A 6,533-nucleotide genomic window follows, 5' to 3' on the forward strand; every position below is an offset into this window, starting at 1 on the left:
GAAGCACTCGGTGCACCTCGGGGAGCATGCTAAGAAGAGCATGAATGCCTGGAGGTGGGGGTGTTACAGAGGACCACAAAAGTCATCAGGAGGCTAGAAATAAAAAAAATAATAATAATAATAATAATAAAAAAAGACTTTTCCAGAAAGCAAACAATAATCCTCATCTCTTCATTCTTTTACCTGGTATTTTCCCGGGCCTGGCGTGGTTCTTGCACTTCTTATTTCTCTTTCCACTCCTACCCATTTCTCTTTCCTCCTTTGCTGCCTTCTACCCTAAATCTTGAGATAAATTTCTTTCTTCTTCTGTAATGAATTTTTTTTGTGTCATCCTCCAAAGAAAAAAAGTGCTTTGCCCAAATGAGTAGCTCATCTTCTGCCAACCATCCATTGCACAAACATCACAGCCAAAACAAGTTTTGGGTACTGCTCAACCCCTCCAAACAGACTCAAGTGCACCTAAATGTATTAATTTGGGGGTCAAACTTAGGCTTTAATTCTTGGTTTACCACAAGGCCTTCAACACGGGCCTTCTATCTGGTTTAGCAGCTACACGGTTTGGGGCTTTCCTCCTCAGGAATGTCCCGGGGTTCAGACCGAGTACTGCAAGTGGTTTTTAGGAATCCTAGGCACATCTTCCTGCACATTTCAGGGTAGTGTTCTGCCAAGATACACCAAAAGTGTCCCCATTTTCCAATCAATTCTGTCCTAGAGCCCTACAAGCTGCATCACACAGTGGCACCACATGCTAAAGGAGTTCTGCAAGAAACGGGCAGATCTGCAGTTCAAGATTTCAGCTGCATCTGTGGATCTTCCTGAACAGCCAGCCAGAACATGGGTACAAGCCACAAGGTTTGCATTTACAGCTTCCTCAGTATTTGGCTTTGTTTGGAGCACGTGTTCAGTGCAGAGTCAAGCCTCTGAAAACACTGCAGAAAGCTGTAACCGAGGACAGTGCAAGGAAAGGGATTCATTTCCAGTAACTGCTGTTATTTCAGTCCTCCCTCAGCGTTTCTGGAAATTATTTTAGCTCCACTAGATGCAGTCCAACCCCCACTCAAATGGCACAAATAAGAGCTACCCAGTACCAAGAGAAACACATTGCCAGGAAAATTGCAGGTTCAGGTCGGGCACGGGTTTATGAACAGAGAATTTTACCTGCTCTGTTTGGATAAATCCTAAGAAGAGTCCTCCCTGCAGTACTTCCAAATTTATCAGAAGTAAGATTGAAGTTAAGAAGTTAAGATTGAAATTAGGACACAAAACTTCCCCCACATCAAACAACAGCGCTGAATTGTGGCCATGGGTTAGTTGTGGGTTGTTATACATGTAAATGGCTAGTCCATGCTATAAATTTTAACTAAAAGAAAACAGCAAGCAGAGATTTTAGCAGAAACGTAGGTGCTTCCAAAACACAAAACCTTCCCTTGGAAGAGATTTAGGGGCGATTTTAACAGTATGGTTTGAAGACATCAATTCAATCATTCCTATTCAGTGCCATTAAGACCAAGATTAAGAAAACCTATAACTTAAACATTCAAGAATTAAAAACAAATATTAAAAACACAGAAAATGCAAACCTGTTTTTTAAAAGTAATTCATTTGGTACAGCTAATTCCCTTTTCATATACACAGCTCTTCATGACTCATACCTTACATCTTTCCCCTATGGCTGTGTCAGCTATTTTTTTTGTAGGAATTCCGGTTCTGATGCAATCCAGGGGATGGCCAGAGCTGGTAACAGTGTGCGACGAAGGTGGTGTTCAATTTAACAAAACCATTTGCAAATTTTGTGAAATTGAAGTAAGCCCTGAGAAAAATGCACAGCCTTCACGGCTTTTTTTGTTTCTTCGGTGTGTTAAAGCAATACACGACACAGGACGTGTTTGTAAAGGTACCTGCACGCAACCATCCCCACCACAACAGCGCCTGGTGAAGGAAAAGCTGTGTCCCTGATGACAGCCCCATGCTGGGATCACCAACAGCACAACGCTGCCCCAAGTTGGGCTTGCTGCTGACCCCTGGGCTGCAGGCTGGTATGGCCGGCTGGCAGCAAGACCACAGGAGAGGAAGGAAAGGGAGGGAGCCGCCACAATTTCTCCCACCGGGAACAGGACGAAGGCAGGAAACGAAACTTTGGTGCCGGCGCTGCCCCGGTGCTCCTCCGCTCCCCCGAATGAGGCACCAAGCACAACCCAGCACCAAGCTGTGGCTACGCGGTGGTGGCAGGGGTCTGACTGAGTGCCCCCGTGTTTCACCTAGCACCTGTAATCCAAACACACCCAGCTTTACCTCCCCAAACACGCGGCCACCAAACTCCGCTCCAGTTTCATCTCATCGCTTCTTCCATAAGCTCAGCAGAACTGCAGGCTCCCAGCCAAGCCCACCTAACTGCGATTTTCCTCAGGGCGCTTTCTGCTCCTGCAAAGAAACCTGGTGGATGTCTTCATTATTGTGTGCTAACGAGGGATGAGCACGTTGTTTGCACTCCATAAAGTAATAACTGTGCTCAGCGTGATCACCAGCACCCCAGCCAGCCTTGGACAAAGGCTCCAAGCTCTGTGCCTCTCTTTATTTAAACCTGTTAAACCTATTTAGTAGGTTTTAATTAAACTCTTTAAAGCTATTTAAACCACCAGATTGTTACCCTTTGATGGTGATACGCTTGCCTGTCCGTGTGCGAGATAAAAGGTAGGAGTTCCTAGGGGTTGTGTTACAGGATGAAAACCCAGCTGCCACCCCCCTTGCGTTAGTCATGCCAAATCAATTTGAAAACGTCTTTAATGGGCGCAGTTTTATATAAGAAAGAGCTTTTTGCATGTCGTGCATTGCTGAGGAGAGAAGGAAAATGGATAAAAGGAGAGAGCAGGAGTATTGGTGCAAGCCACCCCCGCTCAGGGAGCGGAGAGCAAGTGATGTTGTCCTCTGGGTAATGCTCACGGTGCTTTTTCCTTACCATGCCATCTGCAAACCTATTTTTGTTTTCCAGAACAGAGCGTGCTTGGGCAGAGCAGATGTCAAAGAGCACGAGGGGAAGCTGAGCCCAGGTCAACGGGCAGCTCTCCTTTGTGATGTGCCGGTGGTGCGGCCATCGGAAAAGCCATGGCTCTGTTATTTCTTAGCCCTGTGCTAAGATCCCAGCTCATCCCCAGCAGCGTGACTAATGGTGTAATTCAGGAACTGAAAATGCCTCTGCTGCCACGGACTCATTTTTAGCACATCCGGGCCCAGCCCATGCACTCGCTCCAGCCGCACCCGGTCCTGACAAAGGTCCAAAAACATCCGGAGCATCAAAAACCCATTCCTGTCAGAAAGCCCCTGTGGAAACGTGGTGAGTTGCTTCAGTCGCTAACATAACTTCATGCTCAGCTGAGCCCTCCCTCACCTTTACCGCAACGCCCAGCAGGCAGGCTGGGCGGTACCAGATGTATGAAATACCCCAAAAGGAAAGGCCAAAATGGGGATGGGAGTACGGTCTCACAGGAGTCACATCACAGGCAAGGATGAAAGATGTGCTTCGGAAAGATCTGGTTTCTGTCAGTGGCACACACACAGAGAGGAAGAGCCCTTCATCTGCAAGCACCTCACAAAGCTGACTGATAGAAATCCCAAATAACACGGGCATTCAATCTGATACGATCTGGATATGAAACCCAGTTGTTTTTCTCACGTGCTTTAGTTTCCAAAGCAGGACCTCAGAAATTAAGTTATTAGTAGGAGAACACCTGAGGCAGGGCTCAACACCAAGGACTTATGCTATCAAAGAGCATCAGGAACTGCAGCGGCAGCCCCACCAGCACCCACACCTACAACCAGCTTCCTGGTACAGCTTATTTGGGGTGCTCAGGCTTGTCCAAACTCTGGCAGTGCACTGGGAAGTCATGGAGAGCTGGGAGCTGATCACCTCATGGTGTTGAACATCTGCAGGTGTCTCTTGCACTTTTGTGGGCAAATAGTGCAATTTAGTTCCCTCTGAAGATTATGATTATTGCAAATCATTGTGCGCTTCCTACTCAGATCCTTCTGGTCTTCTCCTTTGGCTTCCGTAAATAACCAATCCTCATTTTCCAGGATTTGCCCTTGAAAATGATGCTTTCTGCCAGTTCACGGAAAGGCAAGGTGAAAGCAGCTAGGGAGGATGCAGTGCACTACAAGGAAGCGTTGCTGTATGACAAACTGTGCACTAGTTCACAAGTCCAGCAGCACCGGGATGCACCAGCCACACGACTCCATTAGCACTGGGAGCAGCATGCAAGGGAAATGATGGGTTCCTCTGGAGCCACTGGAACCAGAGCAGATAAAATGGGCTGAGAACAGCAAATAAAAACAGTCCTGCACCGGGCAGCTCTCACCTCTAGTACCTGTGCTGTGCATTTCCCTCTCTGTCATCGGCACGTCTCATGGGTAGGGTTATTTGGCATTCATCTTCAATGAGTTCCTCCTCTTGTTATGTGCTGAAAACTACACTGGTCACTTGTTCCAAGAGAAGCCCGCAGTCTGGTAAATACATTGCTGCCTTCTGCACCACAGCAAAGACCTTCATAGACTGTAAGTACTTGCTCAAGTAAGAAAAAGCTTCCTAAAGTGAACCTGAAGCTGCTCTACTGTAGCAGCCTTTCAGCCAGACATCTATCACTTCCAAAACTTGTGTGTTTTTTGGCAAGGCAGAGTTTAATTCTGCAGAATGCCCAAAAAGCTCCATAACTGAAAGAATTCAGCATTTTCCAGAAAGAAATTTCAACAGTCAGGTGCATAAATGAGTAAATTTTACCAAGTTGTATGCTGGCCCCAACTGTTTCCTTCGTCGTGCCACAGACTTCTGCCTTTATGACTGTCTGTAGATGTCAAGGTGAGATGAGTTTTGGATGGCTGGGTAGGAGTTTCAGAGCATCTAGGGCAGTATTTTGGCTTCTGGGGACCCTGAGTAACAGTGGAAGATTAATTATGAATCCTGCCAAAGCCACTGCTCATTCCCAGATGTGACACAGCTTAGAATCTGGGGTGAAAACGCTTGAATTTCTCACTTTGTCAGAGCAATCCCCGACTTGTTCCCCATTTCATCTCGCAATGCTTGGTGGTGTTTTTGCTTCCACAGCCTTTGAATGAGTTCACACTGATATTTACCTCACCTATATTGGTGTGATATATAATCCATGCTGAGATGAGGACGGGTAATTCATCTATCAAAGAAAGATGACTTCAGAGTGTCCTCACACTGGGATAAACAACAGCTTGCATATTAACATTTAGAAGGTTATCAACGCTGTATTTCAAATAAAAGCCTAGGCTCGATGTTGAGAATGTGAAGAAGTGGGAAAACTAGTAAAAAAAAAAAAAATTACCCTGGTCACTGCAAATAATTATCATGCAATGAATACATGCCTCAACAAAAAGTAGTGCATTTATAGAGGAAAATAATGCAAATTCTTGACCAGAAAGGTTAGTAAACATGCTGGCACTGTTTTCCTCAGACTAACTAAAATCCAAGCCTTTTGCTTTTCTTATCAGTTGTTGCCTCAGTCACCAAGCCTGTCAAGCCCAAATATGATATTAATCTCCTGCTAAGGATTATGAAAGAAGAAATCTGCAGGAAGCACAAGCATCTCATTAATATAATCAGGGATTTAATTAATTTAACCCTGAAGTTTTGATTACACTGACATTCCTCAAATCAAGTACAACCCTGAGCACTCAAGGCATTAAGACAGCCTGGATGTGCTTTTTGAAATGATCATATATCTCGGAGAAGTCTTCAGAGAGCAAGGCTGGCATAGTGCTCCTATCCTGGCAAAACGTTTAATTTCATTAGAGAGACAAGACGAGGCAGAAAGGTTGCAGCAGATAAATATGATGCACGACCATGTGCCACCAGCTCTGTGGTTTCAGCAACCTGAGACACGGTGCTATCTACAAGGCACAGCTAACACCCAGGTGCACGTAATGCCACTAGAAAAAGAGATTAAGAGTTGTTGTAAAAATTCTCTGTTGATAAATAGACCAGGATTTTCACCTGTACCAGACAGAGCCCCCCATCATGAGCAATACAAATGATGCTGCTGTCCCCACGTGATTTTGGGGACTCACCTTTGGCCTGGCGTGTTAGCCTGGCTACCAAAGGGTACCAGTTAAAATTGCTCTCTTCCTCGGGTTAAAAGTTTCTTAAAGACTATTTTCATGTGTATTGTTGCAGGTTTTTCACACAGATCAGACAGATACAGAAGTGACTGGACACCGTAATCAAGGTCCTTTCCTGTTTAGGAAAACAAAACACAACATAAGCTTCAGTGGATCTTTTATCCTAACTTGTAAAAGACTGAAGATTAATAAGAAATTTTGGGTTTAAACCAGATGAAAGAAAAAGATAAATAAAAAAGAAAATAGGCTGGTAAGTTTTCAGATGAGACAACCATTTGTTGGTGCTGTTATATGGCATTATGCATCCTTAGGTCTGGAGCTGCAGGCAACATGCCCTTCAAATTCAGTTTCTATTTATTTTGGCTGCAAATCATCATCTCCTTATCAAGCAGGTATTA

At 45.0% G+C, this 6,533-nt stretch overlaps 1 protein-coding gene across 5 annotated transcripts in view; it reads right to left on the minus strand.

The window, feature by feature from the left end:
* The window catches only part of EMCN (endomucin), a 43,657-nt gene that overhangs the window by 33,172 nt on the left and 3,952 nt on the right, over window positions 1-6,533 (minus strand). The window contains exon 2 of one of the 5 annotated variants that reach the window (XM_084519416.1): window positions 6,085-6,250. The exons of the other annotated variants lie outside the window; for them this stretch is intronic. The gene's annotated coding sequence lies outside the window, so the exon portion shown is untranslated. The remainder of the gene's footprint in view (window positions 1-6,084; window positions 6,251-6,533) is intronic. 5 annotated transcript variants of the gene reach the window in all.

This window comes from Aythya ferina (genome assembly GCF_964211825.1).
Source record: "Aythya ferina genome assembly, chromosome: 4".
In the NCBI taxonomy this organism is placed as follows: Eukaryota; Metazoa; Chordata; class Aves; order Anseriformes; family Anatidae; genus Aythya; species Aythya ferina.